Source organism: Sminthopsis crassicaudata, chromosome 4 (assembly GCF_048593235.1).
Source record: "Sminthopsis crassicaudata isolate SCR6 chromosome 4, ASM4859323v1, whole genome shotgun sequence".
Taxonomy (NCBI): Eukaryota; Metazoa; Chordata; class Mammalia; order Dasyuromorphia; family Dasyuridae; genus Sminthopsis; species Sminthopsis crassicaudata.
In genome coordinates, this window is record NC_133620.1 from 122331880 (window position 1) to 122352769 (window position 20890).

Genomic DNA, 20890 nt, shown 5'->3' on the forward strand with positions numbered 1-20890 from the left:
TCTGCATCTAGTATACTGTGTTGCATTTAATAGGTGCTTAATAAATTATTATTAAATTGAATTGATCACCCTAAGTTTCAATTTCCTCATTAATGAATGCTTGAAATAGTTTTAACAAATGCATTCTAAGGTTCAATAACTATGCCCAATTTATCTGTGAAGCTTAAAAAAATAATGCTCCTATGACTCTAATAGTCAGACTTCAGGGGAGGGATGGACCTACAGACAGAAAAAACCCATATCTTTATTTACATTAACACAGAAATGAAATTTAATTCATTTATGAATATAAGGAATAAAAATTGAGATGGCCTTTATTAGGTCAAACTGCCAAAGAAGTCCTAAACATACACAAAACACTTGACTCCCGGGGTTGTTTGAATGGTTGGATAAGAGAGAATAACACTATTAGTTAGCCCTAATTCTTCCTTTTCCAGATATGGAAACCAAAACCTCTCCCAAACTGAGAGACTAGGCCAAGGTCATACCGCTATTAAGTGACATTGCCAGAAGCTGCTTTACACTAACTTATAACTACTCGAAATTCCAATGGTAGTGCATTGTAAATTGTCAGGTATTCAAAGAGATTCTTTGCATTAAAAAGGCTTGTGGGGGGCTTGGGTAAAATTCTTGGTACCAAGCTTTTATTTGCAAGTGAATTGCTTTGTTGTTGTGGTTAAGTGAGACTGAACTTAAGTGCATTTAAATCCCCACTCTTACTTATAGTTTTTTTTTTTTTTAAGCAAACCATTTTTAAAGTACTCTTATAATTACTGTATTTTAGATAAAAATTATTGAAATTATTCCATATTTTTATCATATTACCCTTTGATAGAACATCATTTTGTCACCTTATCTACAATTCATAGATTATGAATTGCAAATGAAACTATCCGGATCTTAGTTTGTGGTTGATTCTGTCCTTTCAGAGTGTGGCCCCCACCTATCTTTCCATTCTTAATTCAGATTACACTATTTTACTTTACAAATCCTCCATTCCAGTTCAGCCGGCTCATTAGCTTTTCCCTTGACTGGTTGTTCCACCTTCCTCTTCCAGACCTTTGCTCAAGTGGCACACACCCCATGCCACCCCATCCCCCCCTTGCATGGGATATAGCCCCTTTTTGCTTCCCACAGGGAAGACTTCCTTGCTTCCTTCCCAGAACTATAGGCTTTTCACGCCTTCCCCCAAATATTAACCCACTGTCCACCTAGATCGAAAGTACTAGCAGTTACCCCTCAAAGGAATGTATGCTCCTTGAAGACAAAGATTTCTTTTTTTTTTCCCTTTTGTCTTTGTATCCTACAAGTGCCCAGAATAGTTCTTGTGCACTTAGTAGACAATTAGTACATGTTCACAAAGAAAATGACCAACAAAAGTAGGTTTAAGCTTTTAGAGATTTGTTTCTGCTAGCATTTTTTTCCAGTTTTATTATGATTTAGTTTTTTTCTCAATTTAGTTTTTTTTATTAATATTTATAATTATAACATTTTTTGACAGTACATATGCATAGGTATTTTTTTTTTTTTTTACAACATTATACCTTGTACTCTCTTCTGTTCCAAGTTTTCCCCCTTGTTCCCTCCATCCCCTCCCCTAGATGGCAGGCATTCCCATACATATTAAATATCTTATAGTATATCCTAGGTATAATATATATATATGTCTGCTAGCATTTTTTAAGTACCTGCTTATTTGCAGAGTTCTTTGAGCTGGCAATAATACCAAGACTGAAACAAAACAATTCCTACAATAAAGGACTTTATATTCTTTTTGGAGACTCCATTTGTAAAAGATAACTAAATACAAAATGTATTTAAAATCAAGGGCAAGCTAATTAGTTTAAATCTGTCTTCAGATACTTACTAGTTAAGTGATCCTGGGCAAGTCACTTAATCCTATTTGCTTCTGTTTACAAACCCTGTTTGTACAATGAACAGGAGTTCTTGGCAAACCACTCCTATTATCTTTACTAAGAAAATCCCAAATAGGGCCAAGAAGAGTTCGACGTAACCGAACTATGCAGCTCAAAATTCCCTCTGAAATTTCTTCGTCTCCTGTATGTAAATTGTTTGGATTAGAATTCCCCTCACTAGGTTGAGTTACTTTGAGAATAAGGCTTGTTTTTTGCCTTTCTTCGAATTCCCTACACTGCACCCAGTATGGGACACACAGTAAACGCATAATCAATGCATGCTGACTTGAAAAGCTCAAATGAGAGATTTCCTTTGTATTTAGCAGTTTCTCGACTAGCCGAGCCTCCAAATACTTATTTGTATAGCTATTCGCATATCTATGTATGCAGTAGTATAGATGACTTATAGACCTCACAGAAAATATAAAGTCAATGAGAAGAGATGGGGTGAAATATTGCAGTTTATAGGAAGTCGTATATTGCGAACTGAGTAAATAAAAATGGTAAATTCTGCTTATACAGAATTAGACCAACAAAGTGATAATAGCTCGCATTTCTATGATCTAAGGTTTGTAAATCACTTTACACAGTTTATCCAACTTAGTGGAGCAGTTCCCACAGTACCCCAAATGATGATGCGCTTTTCTCAGGGAGTTGAGGTTTTCGGTATCCGCTACCGAGCACTTTCTACAGTTTAGCCCAGTAAAGGGAGCTGAACAAAAGACAGAGGGAATCCGCCCAGAACTCAATAGTTTTAAACTCACTCAATCCTCGCACATCCCCTCAAAAGCTCCAAAGAAGGAGTTCGACCAACCCCCAATGGGAGGAAGGAGCGAGACCCCTCACGCTCCACCCGCCGGGGCCAATCGAGTGCGGTAGGATTGAGTCACTCTCCCAGGAATTACTATGAGTTCGACCCGCCTCTCCACGTGGTTCCATTGAGAAGGCAACAAAGCCCCATTCGCTGTGTGTTTACAACAATCAGCCGGGGGGGTGGGAGAGTCCTATCCTCCGGGAGGAGGTGAGAAGGAGACGCTAAAGAGTTCACGTCTCCGAACCTAGCCAGCTTCTCTAGTCCCTTTCTTTGCGGACCCCTACCTGCGGGAACATTTAGGGAAGGACCGGCGTGATCTGGAGTTAAGAGGTGAGTAGGTTTCTTGTTTTGAACTTCCATATGAAGAGCCACTGCTCAGCCCCCGCCCCTCTCTCCTCCCTCCCCTCTCCCTTGGAAGGGCTGGATAACTTGCTTGCTTGCTTGAGTGATTGACTAGCTCGTGAGCAGAGGAGAAGCCCAGGTGAGTTTAAAGGATTGCTCTGGGGTCGCGAACAGCTCAGGAGCCAATCCTGCTCGGATCTCAGCCGTGCTCGGCGTCCCTTCTGCGCTGGGGTCCCCTGCTCTTGAGCTACGGCTGTAAGAGTCGAGTTGGAGTTCCAGCCTCGCGTTCCCGGGGGAGCTGCCAGGTGTAAGTATTAAAGGGCCAGCCATAGCCACGAGTTGCTGGCCGGAGATGCCACAAGTTCTCTCTCCCAAGACATTTGTGGTATTGTGGCCGACGCCTATCTCTCGCCGTCTCTGCCTCTCTTGCTGTGTGTGTCTGTGTGTGTGTGTGTGTGTGTGTGTGTGTGTCCATGTGTGTCCATCCCCTTGTGTGTCTCTGGATATAGAGCACCCGGACATCATCTCTGTGTGTAATTATTAGCGTTTGGGGGCTTGACTCCACTATTTGCATTGGGTATCTATTTACCGAAGTCTCGATCTGACCGACAGGGCAAGTTATTGAAGGATTTTCTCCAAAGCTCTCTCATCGTGAGTAGAAGAGTTAGCTCCGAGAAGTCCTATCCCTTATGTGTTCTCTCCTGCTGGTACTTTATTATTTATAGCCAAGATATAGATTACTAGCGTGTTCGTAATAACGTGAGGGATGAGATTGCTGTACTTCCTTGGGGTCACTACGTTTCTTTTTCCTGGGCGATGCTTCTTAGGGTTTGTGAGAGCCCCTCTCCACCCGAACTCACTATCTGCACTTGATCTGCGTTGTGCTGATGATAGTAGATAGTTAACTGATGGCTCAAATTGTGCTTGGATTGGAATTACAAGGGATAGGAGACGTCTATCTTTAGTTTTTTTCTCAGATAACAATCACACTTCCACGGCTCTTTTCCGGGATGTCTAGAAAAGTGGGTCGGGGAAGAGTGTTGGCCCTTAGAAAATTTTCGGAACTTAAAGGTTATTCTCATCGCAAGAAGGAAAACTCCATTTGCACTATTTGGAATTTACTCATATCCACTCTAAATTTAGTGGTGGGTCATTGTCGGTTGAAGAAAAGGGGGAAAAAGGGGGAAATGTCATCCATCAGCCCTTTTCCCAGCCATCTGAGTTTTTAACTGTCTTTTCGAACTATCCCCTCTAGGCAATTCTTGTTGAACTTAAAATATGACCAAAAGACAGGATCTTTAATAATACCTTCTCTACAAAATAAAAAGAACTGTTTGCCAACTTGGTGGATTATTCAAATTAGAACACAGAGGCATAAGATGTATCCCGGTTAAAGATTTTTCTGAAATTGGGAGTGAGAAGAAATGTTGCTTTAAATGATTCTTCAGCTGTATAGTCTTTTAAGAAGTCTTCCTTTTTTCCTTAAAAAAAAAAAAAAAAAAAAAAAAAAAACCTTAACTAAAAGGGAGGGAGGTTAAATTAGAGAAAAAGTGAGTTGGGGGAGGTTTTTTGGTTTTTGTTTTGTTTTTGATGGGTAAGCTAAAAGTTACTATGGTGAAAGTCTTCAGAAGATTAAATGAAATAAGTGATAGCTTTGACTATCTACCTGAAGACTTAAAGGCCCTTAAAGTCTTCAGGAATATTATTTGACCTTAAATTAAGCATCTGACTCCTTCTTTTGACCCTTCCTGATTAATTAATCTCCAATAGGTTCTACCTGAAGAATTAAACTCAGATTCCAGTTTGGATGGGGGTCAGGACCGCCAGGAAAATTTAAAGCTTTTAAAGAAAGAGATAGAAAGCTTTTGATGAATCATCCCACTTTGCAAATCACAAATTGTTTCTATTTAAATACAGTAAAAGTCAGGCAGAGGCCATTCTGTCTTTTGTCTGAGCTTGTTGGTAGGTGATCTTGAGGTTTTGTTTGGGAGGTGGGTCTGTCCCTGCAGTGTATACAGATAAGGAGACCTGCCTGTTTGTTGGAATAGATTTGGCTTGTTTCCTTTTGTGGTATGTTTTATATGTATCTCACTTATCTTGGGAATGTTCCTTGAGTATTTTCTAAAGACTGAGGCCATTTTTATGGAAGAGAGTGATAAGAGCTAATATATGCCTCTTAACAAGTTTTTTCATTTGATCCTTACAGTTTTCTAAATAAGGAAACTAGTGTCTGATTAAGTGATTTAATAGATCTGATCTGGGATTCAACCTACATATCTGGCTCAATTCCAGGGTTTTCTCTCCTCTACCAAGCTAGTAGCTAAGTGATTCACCTAGGGTCATGCTGCAAGCTAAGTGCATCATCCAGGGCTCTGGACACAGAGCTCCCTGTGGTTTATGTTAGGATTTTTATTTGTCTTTCATTGGTGTTGTGGAGGACAGAGCTGGATTTGAAATTAGAGGACCTCAGTTCTAATGTTGACTCTACTAGCTCCTTCTACAATCACCAGCAATCAGTCTGCAAGAATGTGTTTACTGATTGCTAAATATTAGGATTACAAGGAAAGGCAAAAATAATCCCTGTCCTCAAAAAAACTTGTATTCTAATGGAGGAAATAGCATTGCTAAGATACATTCAGAGTATATAGAAGATAACTTTTGAGTGCAAGGCTAGGAAAAGGCTCCTATGGAAGGATTCAAAGAGATGGAAGTGATGAAGGAAGGTATTCCAGAGATAGGAGACAGCCAGAGGAAAGAGACAGAAGGTTCATCTTGTCCACCAAATAGCACATAGACCAGTCTGGCTGGATCTTAGGGTTTATGGAGAGCAATCAAATGTAAGAAGATGAAAAGATAGGAAGAGAGCTGGTTGTGAAGAGCTTTAAAAGCTAACGTCCTGGAGAGTCAGGAGAGACTTTTATATGAAGACTATTCATAAAACTATTATAGTAGTGCAAGTGAGAGTTGAGAATCTGATTTAGGGTGGAAGCTCTTTGAAGGGAGAAAAAGGGGCATCTACACAGATGGTGTGAAGATAGAAACAAGATTTGGCAAGTGATTGGTGGCATCTAATGAGTGAGAACAAGGAGTAGATGACATTTAAGGTTTCCAGTCTGGGGAAATGGGAACATATCAGTGTCCCTAATAGTAATAGGGAAGTTTGGAAGGAGTTAGGGTTTCTGGGCTTCACTCTACCCATCTGTAAACTGACTTTTCTCCAAAATGATTTGTTGGGTTCTTTCAAGTTCTTAAGACGCCCCTTGATTTCCTCTGATCTCACCATTGGGTAAATGGAACTTTAGAGCTGAAAGAGAAGGGAAAAAAACAGGAAATGAAAATTCCCCCACCCCATCAATCTCAGTACCTGGCAGGACTTAGCTTTAAGAATGTTGAAGGAGTGAAGTGAATGGAAAGGCTGTGTGACTCACTGAATTTCTGAGCCTCAGAGGCAGCCCAACTGTGTGATGTTGAAACTTGTCTAGTCAGTCCTGAGACACAGCCAGTTTGGGGACATAGGGAGCCTCAGAGATACCCAACTCCCCAGATCTTTTGAAAAATTTCATTTTTACTCAGAAATTAAATCTTATTGCTTACTCTCTCTCTCACCCTGTATATTTAGTTAATTGCTGACTCTTGTCCAAAGTTTCTGCAAAAACTATGGCATCTGTCCCCTCCTCTCTACTCCCACAGAGCCCTCCCTAGTCCCAGGCCTCACCTCTCTCCTGGACTAATAGTAGTTGCTTCCTATTTGTTCTTCCTGCCTCAGATTTCTGCTTCTTACAACCAATCAATCCACACTATTACCAAAGTGTTTTTCTTAAAGCACCCACTGGCAATCACCCTCTTCATTCTATTGTTGCTTTCTAATGCCTCAAGGCTTAAATATGAATTTTGTTTGACATTTAGAGGCCTTCACAACATTTCTATTTTCTCACCATTGTAGTCTTCCCATATTTCCCATAGCATTTCAGTCACCTGGGCATTTATTTGTGTTTGTCTACCTTCCAAGCCTGGAATAGATTTCCTCCTCACTTCTTCTGAGAACCTCTGCTTTCCTTCAGGACTGTTCAAGCACCATAGTTTTCGGCAAATTTTTTCTGATCTCCCAAGCTGCTTCCTTGTCTTTATTTTATTAATAGTAGTAATAATTATAGCTAGCATTCATCTAGTAGTTTAAAATTTATAATTCAGTTTACTTATGTTAACTTGTTATCTCAATTTTAATGTTCAGAAAACTAAGGCTGAAATTGACTTTCTCATGTCTGAGGCAGCATTTGAACTCAGCTCTTTCTAATTCCAAACCTGTGCTCTATCCATTGTACCTACCACTCAGCTGCCTAGGTGGTGTGTTTTGTACATATTTTGTATATATTCATATCCCTCCCTAGAATATAAACTCTTTGAGGGAAAGGAGTGTTTCCTTTTTCCCTTTGCATCCCCAGCAAAGAGCTCATACTTCACAATAAACTTGTGAAGTAGGTAATGTGATTATGGTTATTCTCATTTTTATAAGTGGAAAGACTGAGGCTCAGTGAGATTATGGTTTCCCTACGGACACTCAACAAGTAAGAGTCAGAAAATTTGGGAGCCATCTGATTCCAAGGTTTCAGCTATACAAATGGAAGCTATTGGCAGAATCATCTCCACAGAGAATTGGTAGCCTGGTGGTTCCACAAAAGTTAAGGCACTTAACCATTCTCTATCTCCTTAAAAAACAAAATAAAACAAAACCCCACAAAAAACCCAAACACAAAACAAATAGCTGTCAGACAATCTTGCTCTGCACTGGTTACAGATAGGGACCATGGTAAGACTGACCCAAGTTCTTCTCAGTTCACTAGATCACAGAGGTTGGATCAGGCCTGGAAGAACACACAAACCCTTGCCTAAGGTGGCTTACTGAGTCAGTGACAGCAACAATTAGAGATCAGCCTTGGATTGCTAAAGTTGCTTTATAGCATAACCCTTTGAGTCATGTTGTACTTCCCGATGGCATATTATTACTGGCTCCTATTTGTTATAGTGATTTACTGTGGCAGAACACTTAATAATCCATCATTTTCTTTGGTCCTGACATAACCCTATCCCTCACACCTGATCAGCTGGCAAGTCTTTTTTGACTTCTTCAGTGGTTCTTTTTTTCTGTTAGATAACTGAGTATTTATTTTAAAATTTCCAAATTTATCAGGGACTTTTCCACTCAAATGTGACCACTTGCTGTTCTATTTTCATGTTTGATTCAATTTCCTATGCCTCTTAATCCATGTGCACTCAGTGAAATCCTTTGAATCCTCTGTGTTTTGAAATCTTAGTTAAAATATTATGGGTCTACTCATCACTTACTTGATGATCACCCTACCTCTCTTTTCCATTTATATGTGTCAAAAGTCCCTGACTAGGTTTTTATTTAATCCACAGAGGCAGGGACCACAAGACTTATTTAATCTTTGTATCCTTAATGTACAATAGACAATTACTAAATGTTTCATAAAGGTTAGCATGTTTGAAGTCTTCTTGGAAATTTTTTTTTTTTTTTGTCTATTGCATGTTGGCTAGTGTGTCTGGAGTCAGGAAGACTCATCTACCTGAGTTCAAATAACTTACAAGCTATACTTATCCTAGGCAAGTCACTTAACCCTGTTTGCCTCAGTTTCTTCATCTGTCAGATGAGTTGGAGAAGGAAAGGACAAATCACTCTAGGATCTTTTCAGAGAAAACTCCAAATGGGGTCACCCAGAATTAGACTGGATTAAACTGTAACATCAAATCATTTCCCCTGGGTCAACAAGTTAATAAGTTTCTTGAATTGTTTTTGGCAAGTGATAGATTCACTCTTTTGGCTTTTTTCCTCAAAATGTTATGCCTTTTTGTTTTTCTATGATCTTCATTATTTTGAATATCATCTCTCCCACTTCCCACAAGCCAGCCTTTGTAATTCTGACAGTTTGTTGTTGTTTTTAAGGGGGAAAAAAGCAGTTCCACATAACCAGCATTTTAATCCTGTGTAGTAGTATGGGCAGTATTCCATGCTCCAAATCTTCCCCACCTCTGCAAAAATGAGATGAGAGGTACTTCCCCCACCTCTTTTCCTGTTAAGAGTAGAAAGAGTGATAAGGTCTAGTCTGTCTCTAATTCTATGTTGTGATGAGGTAGAGTCAAGCTTCTTGTTCATTGTAAAAATACCCAGCAGAACCCAGGACTAAAGGATGCCACATCCAAGGCTATTATTACTACACCACAGGCTGTTCCATTAAAGGTTCTGTAACAAAACTATCCTGGGCAGCTGAGCAACTTCATGAGATGTTCAGAGTCATCTTTTATACTGACTGATTGCTATTAAAAATAATCAGGAGTCACATTAAAGTCCCATGGAAAACTAAAGAATGTTGTATGCAACACTGATTCCTTTGATTTTTTTTTTCCCCCCTAGTAAAACAGTAGTAGAAAAAGCACTTGAAGTTAGAGGACCCAAGTTTTAAATTCTGGTCCTTTGAGATCTTGAGCATTGGGATAACCTCTCTGGGCCTCAGTTTCTTTACTTGCAAAATAAGAGTTGGATTAAATGACTACTAAAATCTTTTTCAGCTCTAAATGTAATATAATCCTAAAAATCATAAAATCCTATGATTTGAGAGCAGCAGGCATGGCACCTTTTTGTCTAGGGCTTTCCTTTACTCCTTTTTTCTTTTCCCCAAATCCCATATTTACTCTGGGTTCAAGACCTAATTGTCTGTGACTCACTTTGATTATGTCTGGCAACCTAAATTCCGAGTTGATTACTCTGGCCCTCATCTCTAGTTAGCAGTAGCCTTTATTTCTTTTTTCAAGTCTCTTGGTCCCTCCCTTGGTGGCCCCAGCCTGACCTTCCCCACTCCCCCATCCCACCAAAATGGCTCCTTCCCAATGGAGTTGAGTCCCAGATCTTTGACAGCTGCTCAGTTTTCAGTGCTAGCACAGTGCCTGGCAATAGTAGTCATGTAATGAATGAGAACTACATTCTGATAATAGGGCCAGTTTTAATCGGTATCATAAAAGAATTTCTTAGGTAGAAAGTGATTTCCCCCCCCCCCCATGATTCTTGTCTTCAGTATTAGATCCCTTATTACCCAGAGTTTTTGGTTTTCCTCCTTCTAATTTAAGAAGCTTTTGGTTACTGGTCTCATGGAGCCTATTTTTAAGAGAATGTTCGGAGAATTAATCCCTTTTTTATCCACTGAACATGCTGGATGAAGGAGGACAGGTCCATGCAAAGATTCCTTGAAGAAACTGGAGCTATGTCATTTAGCCTGCAGCAGAAAAAAAACTAGTGGGAGTGGAGGAGGAGCAGGGGAAGGAAGGATTGACAGCTTTTTCAAGTATTTTAAAGACTGTCATGTTTAACCCATAAGTGAAACAACAGAAAGGTAGATCGAGGTTCAGTCAATGGGAAAAACAAAAACAAAACAAAACAAAAAAACCCCCAAAAACAATTACCTAAGAATTAGATTAGTTTTATCTTGGAAGGTAGGAAGTTCACATCAGGGAATGTCTCAGGCTGAAGCTGGATGACCACTTCTCAAGGCTCTTGTACATGCTTCTGGTTAGGAGGTCCTTCCCACTTGGAGATTTTCTAATTGCATAAATTATTTGGACTCACCCAAAATTTTCTATTGGTTATAAAAAAAAAAAAAGATATAAAGTCTTTCTCCCAAGGCTTATAAATATAAGGAATAATTAATAAATGTTTATGGTAACCAAGCAGTCTAAGGCATTGGATTTCCATTCAATTATCCTTTTAAATTTAATTTTCATCATTATTAATTTAACAGGCATCAAGAAAAAAAAATCTTTTCCACATTCCAAGAATAAAAAGAGCATTTTATATGAAACCCTTGGTCTTGATTATGTCCTGTCACAGCTTTTAACCAACATTGCTTTTGTACTGTGATCCCTTCTGAATTTTCTATTGTCTTGAGTATCTTTTAATATTTCATTGACTTTTTTTGATCACTTTCAATAGTCTCATTACATCCCCAGATAAAAATCCTCCCTTGCAGCAAATAAGTATTTAAATATTTTTTATGATAATAAATAGTGCATTTTACTAAGGTTCCTATTACTGAATTAAGTGGAAAGTTAAGCATTTACTATCTGTTGGGCACTGAACTAAGTGCTTTGACTTCATTCTTCACAATTCAGAAACCTTTCAATTTTAACTGTGCTAAACTTGAAGGAAGGGAAACTGAGATGTTTGGGAGAGTGGGGGGGAAAATCAGGTCTCGGAAGTTTAAGAAGATGGACTCTCAGAACTATTCATTCCTAGGAATGAATCTCTCCAGGACACTTCCAGTCACATATCTCCAACTGCCTGTTAGACATCTCAAGCTAGGTACCCCATAGAAATATTAAACTCATGTCCAAAACCTGAATTCATTATTTTTCTTCCCAAACCTTCTCCCTCTTCCTCACTTTCCTATTGTTATTAATGGCATTATCATCCTTCCCTCTTTGAGGCAGTTAAGTGGCACATTGGATAGAGTGCAAGGCCCGGAAGTCAAGAAAACTCAGTCTCCCTGAGTTCAATGTGACCTCACATATTTCCTGGCTATGTGACTCTGGGCAAGTCACTTAACTCTCTTAGCCTCAGTTTCCTCACCTGTCAAATGAGCTGGACAAAGAAATGGCAAACCAATCTATTATCTTTGCTAAGAAAACACAAATAGGGTCATAGGACATGGCTGAACAATAAATATTTATCACCCAAGCTTACAACCTAATTATCATCTTCAACTCCTTATTTTCTCTTATCAGTTTATAGAATCTAATATCAAGTCCTTCAGTTTCTATCTCTCATAGACACTCCCTCCACTCCTGATTCTATTGCCACCTGGCCCAGGTCCTCATTACCTATCCTGGGCCTATAACTCCCTCACTTATTTCCTCTCTTCATTTCATTATCAGTCACTTGTCAAATTGATCTTCCTTACACAAATCTGACCATATCATTTCCCAATTCAGTCACATGCAGAGGCTTCTTATTGTTTCTAGGATAAAATATAAAATTCTCTCCTTTTTAAAAAAGCTTTTCAAAACCTTTTTAACACACACCCACTTTGCATCTTTCCTTTGTAGCTCACCACACTCCTTCCTCCCTCCCCCATCCTTTGAGTTTCACCTTGCTGTTTCTCCATTGTCTCCAGACTTGCATTCCTACTGTCCCCCAAGCCTGAAATTCTCTCATCTCAAACTATTGATTTTCCTGATTTCCTTCAAGTCTTTTCTAAAGAGAAAGAAATCTTGATTTTTCCTGATTGCCTATTACACCTTCTTTCTGAGATTAATTCACTGGATTTATCTTGATTTTACATTGTTTGCATGTTGTCTCCTCTGTTGGACTGTGAGTTCCTTGAGAAACAATGATTATCTTTTGCCATTGTTTGTGTCTTCAAGGCTTAGCACAGTGCCTAGCACTAGTTGATATTTCATTGATGCTTGTTGAATGACTGGTAAAATGGGGTCATACTACATTAAGGGAGGTTTTCTTATCTAATCTCAGGTGAACCTCATTTTTGGTTTGCTACCTAGCTTTGTTGTTGAATAAGATCTTCAGGGTAAAGGTTGGCAGCTAGAGTCTAGGAAAATTAAACCATTGGGAAACCCGCAAATAAATTACATAATTACATCTGATTTAATTGATTTTTTAAAAAATTTTTTGAAATCTATTACATTGTTTGCTTTTCTATTAATGTAATAAATTCAATATATTACCATCAAAGCTTTCTGGCTTAGCTTCCTTTTGCTCACTTGTGGGCATTCTGAAAATTGTTTTCAGTGAACTTCTCTTTTTTGCTTATTCTCTCACTTTCACCCTCCTTTTTCTTTTCTATCCTTTCTCTACTTTCTCTTTCTTTCCTTTCCTCTCTTTACTCCTCTCCTTCTTTACTCTTTCTCTCCTCTTCCTCCCTCCCTCTTGTCTTTCTTTTCTCTTTTCTCTTCTCTCTGCTTTCCTCCTCCCTTTTCTTTGTATCTTTTCTCCCCTCCATCTCTGTCTCTGTCTCCCCTTCATTTCACTCCCTTAAGTTGAAAGGTGAAAAACCCCCAAACTTGTAGCAAATAATACAGCTTCAAGGACAATGAATTCCAATATTGGTCATGTCCACAAATGTATGTCTCATCTTCACCTTGAGTTCAAAACTTCTCTGTGAAGTGGATAGTCTGTTTCCTTTGGAATTGTGGTTAATCATGAAATTGAGAAGAGTTCCTAAATTTTTCTCAGTTTTTTTTTTTTTTTTTTTTTTTTTTAGTGTTACTATTCTTTGTCACTGTTGCAGTCTGGTTGATACATTCTTTTAGCCTTTGACAGACACTGTGGCACATTAAAGTACTTTGGCGGTGAGAAAAGACTGATTTCAGTCAACCTCTTGACTTTGGTAGCCTCGGTACTACAGCTAGATGGCATATTGGATAAAATACCAGGCATAAAGCCAAGAAGCTCTGAGTTCAAATCTTACCTCGACACTTGCTGTGTGACCCTAGACAAGTCACAACCCTGATTTCCTTCAGTTCTTCTTTATTAAATGGGGACACACTGGAGAAGAAAATGGCAAACCATTCCAGTAACTTTGCTCAAAAAACTACAATAACAACAACAAAAAACCTATCCAGAGACAGACACGACTAACTGAAAAACTTTGGGAACCTGCACAAGTCGTCCAATTTGGCTGAGCCTGTTTCTACAACTGTAAAATAGGCAGGATACTTGGTAGTATCTACAGCATCAAATTGTTTCCAAGATCAAATGAGATGCTTTTGTTAAGCTTCTGGGATTTTCAGGGACTAGGGATTAAAAAGGCAAAAATTCCAAATAACCTCTTCTGGCAGAACCTTGAAGAAGGCTAAGGATGCTGGGAAGCAGAGATAAGGAGGGAATTAACTGGCATAGGGGGAAAGTCTGGGCAGAGGTAGAATGAATGCTGTGTGTGTGTGTGTGTGTGTGTACACACATCCATATCTATATCAATCTATATGATTTGTACATGTTTCCCTCATTAGAAGATGTTTGTTCTCAAGAACAAAGATGTTGTTGCCTTTACTTTCTGTCTCTAACACAGAGCATAATATTTGGTACAAAAGCACTCAAAAAAAGTCTTCTTGATGAGGTAATATGTATAATAATTCTGGAAAGGTAACTGGAATCATATTATATGAGGAGTTTGTTCTTTTACCCCAGAAGAAGAGGAAACCAGGAAGTTCTTGATATGGATTGATATGGATAGGATTTTGAGTATGGCAAATGTGTGAGGAATAGGGTGGAGAGTTGAGAGATTCCAGGCCAGAGAGACTTATTACTATTGTTATTTATTAGTAGTATTTACTTGAAGTGATTAAAAACGAATTATGGGAGTGACCCACTTAAAGCACTTGGAAACAAGTACACCATTTTAGGAGAGCCATTCCACTAAATACCTATCATGTACAAAGAACTGTGGAAATGTCCTAGATTAGGTGCTAGAGATTTCTTAATAGTGCTAGTTTATTCCTTCTTGCATAACTGGATACCACCTTTGTTCCTTTTGGGGTCAGAGGTCCTACAAGCTTCCTATATCTTCTGTTAGTTTAAACTAGTTTTGCTATATGACCTTTAATCTCTTTGGGCCTCAGTTTCCTTATCTGTAGAGTAAAGGGATCAGACTAGATTATCTTAGCTTTAAGGTCTTGTGTTCTACAAGATATGTAAAATGTTTTTAATGGATGTTTATAGTTGAGTTCAAACAGTTAAATTACTATGGAGAAGAGTTTCCTAGTACTTCATCAGAAGTTCAAAACTTCAGAGGAAACCAAATTATCCAGTTGGCAGCAGTATCATTAAAGCTCCATGGCCCTCAGTAGTGTTCTGTACTTGTTGGGACCTTATTTGAAGAAAGGAATATAGGAAAAACATAAACATTTATGAAACCTGACTCAAAAGTTTGATAAGGGATGAGTAAGCATGACTAAAATCTTGATCTAATAATGTAACGATCTGGAGAAAGGGGAGCCTCATAAGAGTTGTAGGCTGTTTTGGTGACCCTTCCTGAAAAAATAGCTTTTAAAAAACATTTTTATCAATGGTATTTTATTTTTTCCAAATATATGTAAAGATAGCTTTCAACACTCATTTTTGTAAGACTTTGTGTCCAAGTTTGTCTCCCTCATTTCCTTATCTCCTCCTTCCTCAGGACAGCAAGTAATCAGATATAGGTTAGATAAGTGCAATTCTTTTTTTTCTTTTCTTTTTTTTTTTTTTTTTTGCTGAGACAGTTGGAGTTAAGTGACTTGCCCAACCAGAGTCATTTGGCAAGGAAGTGTTTAGTGTCTGAGGGCAGATTTGAACTCGGGTCCTCCTGACTTCAGGCTAGGGCTCTATCCACTGTATCACCTAGCTGCCCCAATATGTGCAATTCTTTTAAACCTATTTCCATATTTGTCATTTTGCAAGAAAAATCAGACCAAAAGGGAAAAAACATGAGAAAAAACCAACTAAACAAAAGAAAGGTGAAAATGCTATGCTGTGATCCATGCTCAGCCTCCATAGTTCTCTCAGGATGCAGATGTCATTTTCCATCCCAAATCTGAAATGCATATTTCTTAATCATATAATGGGGGGAAATAATACCCTACTTGATATTGTAGGTAAAAACATTCCAGATACAGCTTTTATTAACTTATCATCCCTCTAAATTTAAGCATTGTTAAGCTTGAAAGGAAATGTCCAATATAAAGGAGTCCCCCCTTCCCTTTGAACCTCTCTCCAAAAGACATTTTAAAAGTAGCAGTTAAAGGCTTCTTGACCATGAGAATTTCATAATATGACAAAACAAATATGCAACTTGAGGTGAGCTTAGTAAATGTTAACTTTTTGCATCATTGATCTACAACAGTCATTTAATCTTAGAATCTTTTCCTCTAAAACCACTCATCTCTCTTTGACAAGGGTTCTTATTTAATCTTTTTTGAGACCTTTTCAGCTTGATGAAACCTGTGACCCTTTTACAGGATAATGTTTTTAAATTATAAAATATACATAGAATTACAAAAGAAACATTGAAATGCTATTATCAAGATATTAAAAACAAAATAACCAAACATTTAGGAATCTCAAGAACTCCTGCTATATTATTACCAGCCCTTCAACAATTCCCTCCCATTCCAATCCCATCATTTCAAAGAGATTTCCCTCTGATCCCATACCCTAATCCAGCATTCTCTCAGACCTCCTTGAAAAGGTCTCTGGGGACCCTGAAAACACTTTGAAAGTCACTGCCCTCTTCTCTTCTGGGGACTGGGGGGAAAGACTTCTCTTTTGGATCAGATTCCTGGCCCTTGTCCTTGTCCCTCCTAGGCTGATCTGAGAGAAGGGGACAGGATATTGTTTTGGAATTGATAAAGCCTGATAAGGTTTCTCTTTCAGATTAGTTCAGATTAGGATATTTAAAATGTTTTCTAAATATTTCTAAAAAGAGGGGATGGGCTGGGGAGAGGAGAAAAACTGTTTTCACAATGTGATAAGCAACTTAAGTCTTTGTTCTTAGATCGTCCTGGAATTTCAAAAACTGAGCCACACTGATATGATCTGGTATTTAAAAATTAATGTACTTTGTGGCTGTTGAGAGGATGAGGAGAATATATCTGCCCTCATGGAGATTTGTGAAGTAGACCCTCCCTTTCACTGCTTTGAACTTTCTTGCAAAACTCATCTGTCTTGAATTCCATTTATAGGATGCCTACTTTAACTAATCAGGCAAATTTGAGATCTACTAAACTTTTCCCTGAAGAGTGAATAATGTTAGAATTTCAAATATAGGTCATGCCCACTAAGTGAGCTTTTAAAAAATTCTTTTCAATCAACACATATTTGTGTTCCCTCTCCAAACTCTACCTTTAGGAAAAGAAAAATAAAAGCACTTGTAACATAGAAATTTCCAGAGTGACAATGTCCAGAAATATCTAACTTCCTAATAAATGAATAGGATGGGTCATCCATTATTGGTTGTTATATTCATCAGAGTTCTTAAGTCTTTCAGAGTTGTTTGTCTTTACAGTTGTTACAGTTATAGTCTCAGTTGTTCTCCTCGGTCTACTCAATTTCACTCTGTAAAAGTTTATACAAGTCTCAGATTTTTTTGAAACCTTCCCTTCTGTTGCAGCATTACATTATCCATATATTGTAATTTGTTCAGCAATTTGAATAAACTTTTTGTGGGATAAGAATCTTTTTAGTATTCCTCAAATTACATAGACTCATCCTAAGAAAGATGTTCAAAATTTATCCAAAAAATTCTATAATGATGAGCCATTCCATAATAGTTCATACAAAGCCAGTGTACTATTGCAGGGTGAAGAATAACTGGAATTAGAATGGTTAGATATTAATCCCAAAACTTTTTTTTTGATCAATGAGTACAGTTCATGGGGAGGGTCTGATTTTACTTTATATGATGGATGGTTTGGTTATTAAAATCTATGATGACCTTTTCAAGAATGAAATTGTACCTGTAATCTTCATCTTTCAGCCACTGTATTACTTAGAAGCTTGCTGTGGATTTCTTGATTTGTTTGGAACCTTTTAGCTTTGCTGAACCTCTAGAGTTTTGCTGGTTTTCTTGGGGATGGTAGTGGAGAAATGAACTCTGAAGAGATAGACCCAGTTTGGTGTTAGAGTAAATCTGCATTGGGGCAGATCCTGTGGGTAGAGGGAGGAGGGGAGAGGTGGGTAGGGAACTCTCTCAAACTACATGTGGCCCAACCCCTTTAATTTGCGATTGAGACTGAGACTTATCTAAGTTAAAGGATTTGCTTTTCCTTGGTCACATTTCAAGAAATGAGATTTGAACTCAGGACTGCTGATTATGGAGCCAAGTTTGACTGTTATACTGGATTTTAATCTGTTTACTAATTAGGCTCCAGCTTTCTGTAATTTTCCTCCTCTAAAATTCAAATTAAGTTTAATTATATTAAATACCTTTTCAAATTATAAATTATTTCATTAAAATTTTTTTATTTTCAACAAAATTTGTAAAATTAAAGAATCTTAATATGAAGTTTTGCAAATAATAAGTTCAAGTATTGAGCTCTCCTCATCTTAGATTTGTTAACTATAAAATTGAAGAGATTATAGATTGTAGATCACATAAACATTAAGAACCTAGGGACACCTACATACACACACCCTCAATTCTTTTTTTTTTTTTTTCTTGGTGAGGCAATTGAGATTAAATGGCCTACCCAGGGTCACACAGCTCTGAAGTGTTAAGTGTCTGAGGTCAGATTTGGAACTTGGATCCTCCTAATTTTAGGACTGGTGCTCTAACCATTTAGCCACCTAGCACCCCCCCCCCCCCCATCCCGAGTACCCTCGAGTGCTCTCTCGCACGTATACACACACACACACACACACACACACACACACACACACACACACACACACTTTTATCAGACTAATAAGAATAATCACAGTTCCTTGTTCTGTACATGTGCTTTTCTGAGTCAAATATTAGATTGTCCAGACTTTGGATGGCTTTAAATTTTTCTAATTTTTTCAAAGACTCACTTTTTTTTTTGCTGCCTTTACGTGCTTGAGGTAAAACAAAGCAAATTGACCCAGCTATGGTCATGGGGCTGCTGTGCCTGTCAGTAATGTGGTGGGTGACAAAGACCCAAGAAAATAATAACTTAGTCTGCTCAAAACCTGACAAAGCTAGCTAGCTCTTGGGATCTGACCTCAGATTCTAGATGCTGAACATGCGTCTGAGACTCTTTCTGAAGAATCTCCTTTCTCCATTGTTGAGAGGTCTTTAGGGAAAGAAGTGGCCCTTTTTTAGTAATGAGATGACAAAGAAAATATTGAGAAGTGACTAATTGCAGTCAGTTTCAGGTTCAATTCCAGGAGAACTGTCAATTGAATAATTACTGTCAAGTATATTAAAGTTATTTAATACTATGCCGGAACAACTGAATAATTCACAAATCTTTACACTTTCAAGATACTTGGAGAAAAAAACCACTTGTGTGCCTTCCAAAAAGATTTATCAGTAACAGTTTAGCTTTGTCCTTTCTGTTATAGGTTTTTCTCTCTTTTTTTTTCTGAGGCTGGGGTTAAGTGACTTGCTAGGAAGTGTTAAGTGTCTGAGACCAGATTTGAACTCAGGTCCTCCTGAATTCAGGGCTGGTGCTCTATCCACTGTGCCACCTAGCTGCCCCAGTTTTCCTATTTCTTTTGGATTGAGGTATCAAAATAGATGCCATTCAATAGGGAAATGGCTAAATTAATCATGATTCATGGATGTAATGAAATATTAGTACACTGATAAATGAAGGCTATTTAGAAAAACATGGGAAAGAATATTTAGGATCTGTGTTAATGTGTTAAGCAAAGTAAGCAGAACCAAAATATTATATATGCCCAATAAATATACTATATATGCACAATTTATTACATGTAGACACACATATATAAGGTTACGCACAATTACACATATCCATATAGTTAATTTTGCTACATTTATAAATGTATGCATGTGACCTGTATATGCACATGTGTGTTTACGCACACATATAATGATTACAACAATATAATTTAAAAACAAAAACAAAAAAGAGAGAGAGAGAAAGAAACTGAACAATGTATAACTATAATGACCAAGCTCATCTCTTCATAAGAGATGAGAAAATGGGTTTGAATGCTGTACTATTTTACATGTTGCCTTGTTTTCCTCCTCTCATTCTTTGTTATGAAGAAAGGCTTCCTTCAGGGGAAGGGAAGCAATAGTCTCAATGAAGTTTGTCCATATAAAATCTTACTCTGAAAGACTAGGCTCAACATTCCAAGGATACAGATTATGAAAGCTTTGAAAAAGTAAAAACCAAGATTATTCCCAGGAAACCCGGGTCACCTTTTAAAGGATAAATAAATGTATTTCCTCCAAAAGGATCCTTGTCATGGACTATTATGACATTTCCGTTTGGTCTTGGCAATGCCAGTGTAAACAAGGAATTGTTTGAACCACTCCAGAGAACAGAACCATCTCTGTTTTGATTGCTTGATTTGGCTGAGGTAAGGGATGGTATTGGAGAGTTCTAGGGCAACTACTTATAACATTTCCTTGTGCTTTTTAAAAATTTATTTTTTTAATTAAAAATTTTTTTTTTTATTCTCTCCCCCATCCCACCCCCATTCAGTTCTGGTCTTTACAGTTCCTTCTGTGTCACACTTTTTCTACAAGGTTAAAGATGCACCAGAGAAAGTACTGCATTTAATTCCTTTTTTTGCCACCTAACACAGATCTGTATACATACATATTAGGTATTAATACATTTTTTCTTATATTGCTGTATGCTATAGTATTGGTTCTCCCTAATTTACATGGTATACTCCTGAATTCTCAAGGTGTTTTTCAGCCCTCACTCTATATTCACACATATGGTTATTAGAGCAAAAGTTGTGAACCTTATATTCTTAGGAGTGGCTTTAATTGGCTAGTGTCAACTATGTGGAGAGGGGAAAGGGGAATGGGGAGTGGGTAGAGTCAGTATTAACTCCACTTTAGTCACTACCTTGATTATATGATCACAGATGATATGGAACCACTATAGGGTAACAAAGGGGAATACGTGATTTCTATATTTAGCAGAGCACTCACTTCTAAAGCAGATTTTAATGAAATAAGTTGCAATTTGGAAGATGTTTAATACAAGCACAAATTTAATTTTGATGTTGGAAATTTTTTATTTAAACAAAGCTTGCCACACTGGACCCAACACCAAAAAAGCAGTCTTAAATCTGGTTCATCATAATTCATTT

At 37.8% G+C, this 20890-nt stretch overlaps 1 protein-coding gene across 4 annotated transcripts in view; it reads left to right on the forward strand.

Moving 5' to 3' along the window:
- Positions 1 to 2886: 2886 nt before the first annotated feature.
- Positions 2887 to 20890, forward strand: part of FRMD1 (FERM domain containing 1) — an 84375-nt gene continuing 66371 nt past the window's right edge. The window contains exon 1 of one of the 4 annotated variants that reach the window (XM_074309305.1): positions 2887 to 3060. The gene's annotated coding sequence lies outside the window, so the exon portion shown is untranslated. Of the gene's footprint in view, positions 3061 to 3101; positions 3212 to 3242; positions 3380 to 20890 lie in introns of those variants that run through there. The other 3 variants (XM_074309303.1, XM_074309302.1, XM_074309304.1) reach the window with 3 other exon arrangements.